Source organism: Cebus imitator, unplaced genomic scaffold, assembly GCF_001604975.1.
Source record: "Cebus imitator isolate Cc_AM_T3 unplaced genomic scaffold, Cebus_imitator-1.0 Scaffold441, whole genome shotgun sequence".
Taxonomy (NCBI): Eukaryota; Metazoa; Chordata; class Mammalia; order Primates; family Cebidae; genus Cebus; species Cebus imitator.
Genome location: NW_016107756.1, coordinates 751,473 through 762,632, shown reverse-complemented (window position 1 = coordinate 762,632; position 11,160 = coordinate 751,473). Strand labels below are relative to the sequence as shown.

The 11,160-nt window shown below is 39.6% G+C and overlaps 1 pseudogene across 1 annotated transcript; it reads right to left on the bottom strand.

The window, feature by feature from the left end:
- Window positions 1–4,238: 4,238 nt before the first annotated feature.
- LOC108290691 lies at window positions 4,239–8,329 on the bottom strand (annotated as a pseudogene). Its single transcript, XR_001819675.2, has one exon. The product of XR_001819675.2 is annotated as a eukaryotic translation initiation factor 5B-like (transcript).
- Between the last annotated feature and the right edge of the window lie 2,831 nt (window positions 8,330–11,160).

Sequence of the window (11,160 nt, the reverse complement as noted above, 5' to 3'; positions counted from 1 at the left end):
CCCATGAGACTCAGCTGGGGTCTCTGTCGCTCCTGCCCCAGTTCCCTCCAGGTCCCCTCCTAGGTGCTGTCCTGATTGGCCCGTTGTCATCCCAGGGGTGACTCCTGGTGATGGGAGTCAGCAGTTTCAGATTCTTACACTCCATGGCTCCCCTTAGGATGAGGTGGAGCTGGCTTCCTTTTCCCCGTCTTCAGCCCTGCCTGCCTTCCCCAATTCCTGGCCAGGGCTCTCCTTCTGGACCTCTCTGTGTTGTAATTATGTACAGAGGATGGGGTTGGCCCTGGGTGGGGGAGTGGGGGTCTCGCTTTGTCTTCCGTCCTTTGGTTCTCCTTCCATAATGCTCCTGTACCCAGTTTATTCAAGTGGACATGCACTGGAATAGGAAACGTCCCCCATCTCCCTTCCTGCACCCTGCTGTGTGCTCCCTCCAAACCCACCTTGCTGTGTTCTCGGGCCCTCCTGCTCTGTCTCATCAGGACCCCTACCATTCACCTTGTTCCCTTCTACCCCTCCAGTTACTCCCTGTCTGGGTAAGGGTCTTCCCTTGAGCTCCAGGGGGTGGAACCCAATGTTTACATTCTCTTCTGTCTCTGCCCCCACCCCATGCAGCGCTCTGAGGAATCGGAAAAGAACCCGTTGTACCTGGAAAAAAAAAATAGAAAGGAATCAGTCCCGGCTGGACAATGTGATGAAGAAACTTGCAAAAGTATCTCATATGACCAGTGATCGGCGTCAGTGGAAGGGCCAACGGGAAGAGAAAAGAGATGTCTGCACTCCTGGCTGTGGCTGGACAGCAGAAGCCCCATGCCGTCTGTCCTGTTCTGAGGAGAACACGCTGCTGCCTTGCCTTCCAGGACCTCATTTGCTGAGGAGGGACTCTGAGTCAGCCAGAGAGACTCATGCACTCCACTGGTGTTTTGCTGTTGCTCATTCCATGCATTTGGCAGCTCTTTTCTTCTGCTCAGACCCTTCCCCCTGCTCAGACAGTGCGCCACTGTCCCATCAAAAGAAACCTGTCAGGAATGCGAGCTTTCGGGTATGTTTCGTGTCCCATTGCTGTAGCATTTCTTAGCCCTTGAGAGCTGATGATTATCAAGGACAAAAGGCTCAGAAACAGTTCGCGACAGAAAATGCAATGTTTAATTTTTTCAGGGATAAATGCTAACATAAAATTACTTTTTCGGGTGCCTTTTTGGGTGTGTGTGGTAAGAATAACTAATGGAAAGTAATCACCCTGGAGTTTGGGGGCTGCTAACAACTTGTGGCTTTAATTGACAGGAGCAAGTAAAAAGAGCAAGTGGACTCTGTGTTGGCACAGCTTAGGGAGGGGTTGATGATGTCACCAGAGGTCAGAACCTGATCCTTTGCCAACTTGATGTTGCCGTACCAGGGTTTCTTCCCCAGAGGTGCTGCTTGCATTGTGAGGCTGATTCCTACATATGTTGTTGCTAAACAGCTCAGTAACACACTTGAATGGATTTGGATGCCAGATCGTCCTCATCACGGTTCTTTCAGTCCTAGGGCACTCTACATTGGGGATTGGGGTTACGAGTGGTCAATCCATTTATTACATTTATTCAGAAACTGTAATGACAAAAAAGGTTAGCTCTGGCCAACCTTCTCTTACCCTGTGGGTAATGGTGAGGATGTGTAGGTGAACTTGGTTCCTTTTTTTCCCTACGATGACAACTTGATTTTATCATCCAATCAAATAACTGAACCAATCCAAGTTCGCATGATAGATGCTTTAATTGAGTCTAAATAGCTGGAACTGCTGAGACACTAAACTTTAAGCTTCTCATGACTTTTTAAATGCCTCAAATGTGCATATGTATATAGGATATTTTTATAACTTCCCTGATGAATAATCTGATATTAAAGTAGTATTTGGACCCAGAGCCAGAACTCAGTGGTGGAGGCTGCTGGTTTCTCCTCACACCTTCTTTTGTACTTGGAAAGAACAGTAACATCTGGATAGAGTTCTAGCTTTGACTTCTCATTTCCTTAGCTTTTTGGGTGAGCACACTTTTTTTAAACCTTTTTGTTTTGTTTGCATTTCATGTGGTTTTATTTTGGGGTTTCGGTTTTTCACCCTTTTTTGTGATTTGCAGTGATGTGCTTGCCCCGCTAACTTTTGAATTGCACTTTTTAATAAATGTTTGTAACAATTTTTTGAAAAACGAAAAATAATTTTTTTAATTTTTATTTTTAAAGATTAATCCATTGCTTAATTCATACTAGCGAATTTGAATGATTTTACACTTTGCTTCAAGCAAATTCAAATCCTAGAATAACAAATTTGAATTGAAAAAAACTAAATTATACCCATTCAATGAATGCACTGTCGTTCTTTTAATGATGTTTCAGAACAAAGAAAATGTCACAGAGTTACGTGCAGTTTTTATCTGGTATACGGCACAAGAAACAGTTACCAACAAAAAATATTTCTACAGTCCCAAAATAGCTTACTTACAAATATTTGCAAAATTTTTTCTTATGGTACTCATGTAGTTTTGTACTTGAATTGACAGTTTACAGAGATGAAAAATTAAAATTGAGGTTTTTTTAATTAGAAAGACAATAGTACATAATTTAGCCCTTAAAGGTATTCAGTAAAAAATGTGGAGATATTTTATTCCCAGGTAACTGTCACATACAGTCTTTATTCTCTACTTCTGCTTCATTCTGTGTCACTTTAGCATGCTTACCTCCTGGGTGCTCTCTGTACATTTTTTCTCCTCTGTATACATCTATGCCATGGCTTCAGGTGTCATTTCTTCTACTTCGCTCTTCTGTGGGACTTCACTGTGGCCATTTTCTTAACTCCCTTTGCTTATAACTACCAGGACTTCTGCTCTGGCTTCTCCTGCTCCTTTCATCCTTGCCATGGCTTCTGCCGCTCCCCTCATCTCTTTCAGAGCCTCTCTTCTCTGGGCTATGATTACAGCTTCTGGATTTTTTGTCAGAATCGGAATGGCTCCGTTTGCTGTTCTCCCTAGAACTCTCGTGTTTTAAGAACCTGGGCTTTTCCTTGGCTTTTTCCTTATGGTGACTGCTGGAAAGTTCTTCATGAAGTTTTCTCTTCTTAGACTTCTCTTCAGATTCACTGCTGTTCTTCCCTGAACACTTGCTTTTCTTTCTTTTCTTCCTTTCTATCAGCTGCTCCAGGTATATATCCAAAGGATTATAAATCATTCTACTATAAGGACACATGCACACGAATGTTCATTGCAGCACTGTTTACAATAGCAAAGACCTGGAACCAACCCAAATGCCCATCGATGATAGACTGGACAGGGAAAATGTGGCACATATACACCATGGAATATTATGCAGCCGTCAAAAACGATGAGTTCGTGTCCTTTGTATGGACATGGATGAACCTGGAAACTATCGTTCTCAGCAAACTGACACAAGAACAGAAAATCAAACACAGCATATTCTCACTCATAGGTGGGTGTTGAACAATGAGAACACATGGGCACAGGGAGGGGAGCACTACACACTGGGGTCTTTTGGGGGGAAATGGGGGAGGGATAGTGGGGGGTGGGGAGTTGGGGACAGATAGCATGGGGAGAAATGCCAGATATAGGTGATGGGGAGGAAGGCAGCAAATCACACTGCCATGTGTGTACCTATGCAACAATCTTGCATGTTCTTCACAGGTACTCCAAAACCTAAAATGCAATAAAAAAATAAAATAAAATAAAATAAATAAATAAAAATCACATGTGACTTGGTCCTTTTTAACTTTTATTTTAGGTTCAGGGGCACATGTGAAGGTTTATCTTTGTTACTGCTCCCCATCCTCCCAGCCTCCCCCCTCAACTCCACCCCAGTGTCATTTTCTTTGTGTTTGTAAGTTCTTACAAGTTAGCTCCCACTTGTGAGAACATGCTCTATTTTTTTTTAATGGTACTTTAGGTTCTGGGGTACTTGTGCAGATCATTCAGGATTGTTGCATAGGTACATACATGGCAATGTGGTTTGTTTGCCTCCATCCCCCGTCACCTATATCTGGCATTTCTCCCCATGTCATCCTTCTGGAACCTCCCCACTCCCCTGCTGTCCCTCTCCTGGTCCCCCACAACAGACCCGTGTGTGATGCTCTGCTCCCTGTGTCCATGTGTTCTCATTGTTCAACGCCCACCTATGAGTGAGAACATGAGATGTTTGATTTTCTGTTCCTGTGTCAGTTTGCTGAGAATGATGGTTTCCAGATTCATCCATGTTTTTTTTTAATCAAATACTGCAGTACTGATTTAATCAGTATAAAATTGAAAGAGCTTCAGATCTGTAATAAAAATCCAAATTTGGGGAAGGGCAAACTTTAAAACAGCAGGCAAGTAGAGAAGGGTTGGGGAAAGAAGGGGTGAGTGAACAGGCACATTGGAACTGTGGGGACATGTAACTGACCACTGTCAAACCAGTGTAAGTTTCTTGGTTTCTCATGGAAAACATCTTATACACCTATTTTTCTTCCTTCCATATTTAAGTCCATTAGTGTCGAGATAAATCTGTTCCATTTTTTGTCTTGTTTTATTGGGATATTACAACACAGTATTACATTTACTCCAGTTCCTGTTCCATGTGGAAAAATTAGATGATTTCAAATACTTTCTTCAGCTCCACAATAAGCTGCCAGTCACTCTTCTGCATTTCATCTCCGAACCAGTCTTTGAGTGCATCAATGGACTGCCGGCTGATCTTACTGACAAGAATGTCTGTAGCTTCAAAATGTCTTCCAAACATTTTGGGCGACTCACCAGGGATAGGTTCTATTTTTACACAGACTTCTTGTCCTTTTCTTGCAACATCCACTTGTTTATGGTTTATTTCAATACTTGTTACTATTCCGATGTCAACAACACTTTTGCTTGGGATGCACATGGGTGTCCCATTTCATCTGACCTGCTTCCACTGTCACCCCCATCACTATCAGATCTCGAGAATCAAAAATGTACTGAGGGAATATTTTCATCTTGCAGGGAAGTACTGCTATGTGCTTAAATTCTTCTTGTTTCTGTTTCTTGTAGTCTTGTCTATATTTTGTAAAGGCATCAAATAAGTGATAAATAATTTGTGCACTAAAAATTCTAACTCCTAAACTATTAGCCATTTCTTATGCATCTCATTCAATTCTCACATCGGAGGCCAAAATTACTGCATACTGAGGGTCATGTTCCAACATCACTGAAGCCTTCATAACATTTTTATGCACTGGGCCAATGTTAATTCCTGCTTAGGGCACTTCTGATGTTTTCAGAAATTCAAGTAGAGCTTCCAAAGAACCCAGTGTAGATGCATGGACATAGACTCCTTTTTCTTCTAACTTGATAGCATTTAGTGTCTGCTTTAATTCATGGATCAATTCATCTTTAAGAACAGGGATTTCATCTACTTTATAAGCCATGAAGAGGTGTAAACAAGCCAAGGTTTTCTCCAGGTCTTTTCCAAGAATCTTTACCCCCTGAGCTGCTTCTACTTCTTTATGCTTTTCTTACTGGTTCTTCACTCATAATTCCTTCATAGGAGGAGGTAACAGGAGGCCTTGAATCTGAGTTACAATGGGCCCTTCTATGCCAGGAACAATGATTGTATCTCCTTTCTTCAAATGCCCATTGATCAAGATGACATCTACAGTGGTGCCCATCCCTGGAAGAGCTTTAACCTCCATCACTTGTGCTCTTAGCTCTTCACAGTGCGCAAGTCTCTTGCTCAACATGGTCTGAGTTAACTCCACAAGAAGGTAGATCAGACTTCCCATGCCATCACCAGTATGTGCAGAGGTAGGTACCAAAGACACAAAAGTGCAGGGATCTTTATTCTCATAAAACAAAGCAGCATTTAAATCCTGCTGTGCAAATTCTACAATAATAGCCTTCGCTCACTCCTCAAATTCATCTTTTGTATTTTTTTTGTATTTTTTTTCTGCTTCTTTAAAATAGCAGCCACATCAGAGTCGGGACTCTTTTTCCAATCATATAACTTATCAATCTTATTAAGTGCAACAATGAAGGGACATTTTTTAGATTTGAGAAGGTTGATGGACTCAATTGTCTGGGGCTCCAAACCATGCATAATATCAACAACTAAAATGGCAATGTCACAAAGAGAGCCTCCTCTATTTCTCAGATTACTGAAACATTCATGCCCAGGAGTATCAGTAATCAGCATTCCTGGAATCCATACATTCTCTCTACCAAAATTTTTAATCATCTTAGTCTGTTCAATAGCTTCAAGAGGAACATTGGTGGCCCCAATTTGTTGTGTGATACCACCTGCTTCACCATCTTGTACATGTGTGTGACGGAGTTTATCCAGAATTTTTGTCTTCCCTGTGTCCACATGCCCAAGTACACAGAAAATGGGGGCTCTCCGCTTTGTGGTATTTACATTTTTACTAAGTTCAAGTCACCATTTCTCAATCCTCCGTTTTGCTTTGTCATAAGCCCTTTCTTCTTTAGTCTGATCATCATCAGTCATATTCAGAATCTGAGCTCATTTCTTTACTTGGCTTTTTATCTAATGTCTTCCCTGAATCCTTCTCATCTGACACCTTTTCATCTTCCTCATCGTCTTCACTTTCTCTTTCCTCTTCTTCACTTTCTTCATCTTCTTCCTCCTCCTCTTCAGGGTTTTCCTTTACTTCTATATGAACTATATTTCCTTTTTCTGTCTCTTCATCACTGGCCATAGCTTCCCAATCATCCAATCCAGCATCCTCAGTGTCTTCTTCTTCTTCTGGTTCAACAGGAGGTGGTGTTTCTTCCTTTTCTGGTACTCCTTGGTCCATAACTTCCACAGCAGCACATAATTCCATTGATTCAGACACTTCTTTACTTTCTAGCTGCTATGGTATTTTTTTCCTCTTTTTATCTTCATAAACTGGCCTCTTCCTTGGCAAAGAGTCTTTTGATGGCACTTCAACACCCTGAGCTTGTAGGAGTTTAAGGGTAGCTTCAGCTCTGGCTTCTCTCTGTGATTTAAAGTTTTCCTTCCTTTTTCAAGCGTTCTTTTCTTTTTGCTTTTTCCTTTCTCTTTTTTCTTGTTCCAGTTGTTCCTCTTCTTTACGCTTGGCTTCTAATTCTTCAAGCCGTTTTATACGTTCTTCCTCTTCTCTCTTCTGTCTTTCTTCTTCCTCTTTAAGCTTAGCCAGAGCTTCTTACATAGCTTTAACAGTGGCTTTGTTAGGTCCTTTTTTCTTCTTTCTCCTTTCTTTTTCTTCTTATCTTTCTTCTTTTTGTCACCTTCATTGTCATCTTCTGCAGCTGTGGGAGTCTCTGCTTTCTCTTCAGAGGCAGGGATTACTCCAGTATCAAGAGTCACTCTGGATTTTACAGTTTTTTTTCAGATTTCCTCTGAGATTCCTTTTGTTTACTCTGATCCTTTTTACCTGTTTGTAATTCATCTTTTTCTTTCAGCTTCCGCAGTTCTGCTTTTTCTTCATCTCGCTTTTTTCTCTCGCACTCCTTCTTTTCTGCTTTCTTTTGGGCCACTGTCTTAATTTTGAAGGAGTCATCATCATCTTCATTCCCACTTTCTACATTAGGACCTGACTTGTTTATTTGATTTTTTTTTTCCTGTCCTTTTCTAGATTGCAAAAATTCATCTGATTCATCAAGACTTTCACCAGAAGAATTTACTCTTGAACGCTCTTTAATTTTGTTACTGTTATCCTCATCCTCTTCAGACCAATCCCACTTCTTGATTTTTGAGCTTTCCCTTTTTTAGGAAGTTTATTAAAATCATCATCATCATCAGTCCCAGGGTACATTTCCACTTTTGGTTTTGCAGTCTTTTTTAATTTTGAATCTTTATCTTCCAAGTCTTCACTATTATCATCATCAAAACTCTGTTTTTTGCCCTTCTGTCCTTTCTTTTTTTTATCTTGTTTTGAGGTGAACTCCTCTTCATTGTTTTCTGTTGGCTTCACTGCAATAGTTTCTCTGTCAGCTTTGATGCCTTGAGCTTCCAAAGACAATTCTTCTAGTTCTTTCAGAATATCATCTTCATCAAAGTCCTGCTTTTTTTCTCTTTTTTCTTTTTCCCTTTTGACTTTTGAGGCTCTTGTTCTTTGGCAGCACCAGCTATTTCTGCAGCCAAGGCAACAAGATCAATGTCATCTTTGGCCCTGTCTTCGCTCTTGTTTTTCTGTTTCTTCCCCATTGCTTGTCAATTGGCGCTCGGCCCCTCTATTCGGTCTCTCACAGACCCACTGTCTGCCAGCTCACTTTGGTCTCCACTCAGTTCCTTTCCCCAAGTGCTGCCGCCACTCCCACCTGGCTCTCCACAGACCTGCACACTGGAACAGGGCACATATGATGTGAATTCTATTTTCTGAATATGTGAGTAAGTGAATATATAAAAGGGAGACTAAAACTCATGGAGGATAGAATGACACAATTCAACATTTACAGCATAAAAGCAAAATTTTATTTTCAGATAATCAAGGTAGAGAGGATTTACTACCCATAAACCTTACTGAGTAAACTACTGAAAGTGAAAAATTATTTTTTTCTTCAATTTAAAAAACAATTGGTTCTTTAAAGTAAGATGAGACCAACTGAGGAGCATTGAAAATAAGATGGAGCTAAATGATAATCAGACAACATTAACATGGAATATGGCAAAGTGCAAACTAAACTAAAAATTTCCGTTTTCCATATGTGCTCAGGAATAGTAACACTATTTACGTTAGATGTCACTGATTTCACTCCTGTAGTTAAAATGTGAAGACAGTACACACATAAAAATTGAATGTATAAATTCAAAATAAAAATTTTAAGGGTAGGAAATTGGTAAAAGAAAAACCATAGTAAATGAAAACAGTAAATGAAATGGTGAAAATAAAGCTACATATATCAGGGATTATAATGTAAATGAATTAAACTCACCTGTAAAAGGAAATCCAAAATTATAGCAAAAAAACTCAAGTTTTATTTTATTTATAAGTCACATACTTCAATCATAACTATAGGAAAAGATTGAAAGTTTAAAAATGGAACTTACACTATTGTTCAGTATTTATTTTACCATGTCCAATTAATGGCTTTTACTATCTGATTGGGCTATTCTTTATTCAATTCCGTTTCCCTTTATGCCTAAGTAATATGTATTAGAGGTCATTTTTGGCCTATTTGAATATAGAATTTTGTTTATCATGGGCTTTATAGTTTTTAGAATGTTTAATTTTCAACTGAAAAATTGTAAGTTTTCTAAATTGTTTACAAGTTTGTTAATGTTTGGATAAGACATGTTAGAAATTTATGTCTTTCCTCAAATTTGACACCAATTGGAATTTTTCATGAAAAAGCTTTGAAGGTTACTTATAAAACTAATGAATTTAATGTTAAGCAAATGTGTAGTTAAGTGTAAACTTTTGTAGTTTGCTAATGGAATAAAAATTTTTATGGGGAAGCAATTTGACACTATACGTCAAGAGTTTTGAAGTTATCGTACCCTTTAACCTAATAACTCTACTTGAGAATGAATAAATTTTAAGTAATTAGTATGAATATCTAAAAATACAGTCAGCCCTCTGTATCAGTGAGTTGCACATCTCTGGATTCAACCAAGGGCAGATCAAAAATATTTTTAAAAATACAACAATTAAAAATAAAACAAATTTTTAAATACAGTAATACAATTTACATAACATTTAAATTGTATTGGTATTATACCTAATCTAGAGATGGTTTAAAGTATACATGAGGATGTGCAAAGGTTACATGCAAATACTATGCCATTTTACATAAGGGACTTGAGCAATCTACAATTTTGGTGTCAGTAGGGGAAGAGTAGTTCTGGAATCAGTCCTCTTCAGATACCGAGGAACATCTGCATGCCACATATGTCTATATTCTTTGTCATTGTAAAAAACGCAAAACCCAAAAGTATAATATTAGGATAATGGTTAAGGAACACGATACTTCCATTAAATGGAACATCATATAGCCACAAAAATATTTTTGAGGGTTTAACATGCAAAAGCAGACTATGGATTTATATATGCATTTGATGATAACTGTATAAAGGTATGCTTAGTAAAAGATGAATGAGATTTATAAATTTTCTGGGCTAATGAGATTACAAGTAATTTTCTTTTTCTTTTTCTATATGCTTTCTATTCTATACATTCTTTATGCTTAGTATTCCATTATGTTTATAATAATAAATGACATTTTTAAAGAAGAACTGTTGAGGCTGGGTGATGGCATGGTCTTGGAAACATGGGTCTGTGGATTTAAGATATAGCAATGTCACAGACTGGTCACATTGATACAAATTAGATTACCGAAAAAGTATTTGCATGAAATACTTGTATAAAACCCTAGTTGTATAAAACTCTAGTGTGCAATAGTTATAGCCAGTAAACAAAGTATTTTGAAGACGTGGGGATTTGGAACTGAATTACAGTTTTTCGTTATTTACCAGTTGCCTGTGCTATACATATCACTGTCTTGCAATCGTTATTTAAATTCTTTGACTGTTTGATAAGTTGGATTCATTATGTGACACTGTGTAATTTCATTTGTTAAATAAGATCATGGTCTGTAAACAATTTCAGAATCTCTTCTAAATTTTTATATCACTCATATATAGTAGTTCATATTATAAGTGCTGTATAACATATATGTATCACACTGGAAAAAAAAAAAAAGAGTCCAGAGTGGGAAAGGACTCCATGCCCAGCCAAGGAGCTCCGGAGACCCCCACCCAGAAGCCCCCAGCCTGCAGAGCAAGTGGACCCAGCCCTGCCACTGGAGAAACAGCCATGGTTCCACAGCCCCCTGAACAGGGCGAATGCGGAGAATCTCCTGTCCCTCTGCAAGGAAGCCAGCTACCGAGTGTGGCTCAGTGAGTCTAGTCCCCTTAGGACTGCTCCTTGTCTCTCAGGAGCAGCCAGGGGTTCCTGCATCTGAAGTTCTCATGGACCCGAGAGAACCAGGTGGTGCTGGGCCAACACAGCAGGACCTTCCCCAATGTGCCTGAGCTGGTCCTCCACTACAGTTCCCGCCCCCTGCCCGTGCAGGGAGCTGAACATCTGGCTCTGCTGTACCCCGTGGTCATGCAGACCCCCTGATAGCAACCCTTGGCCCCCTTTTGAGTCCTCGGGCCCAGAATTGTATCCCAAAGCCCTCCCCTGGCGTAGAAAAT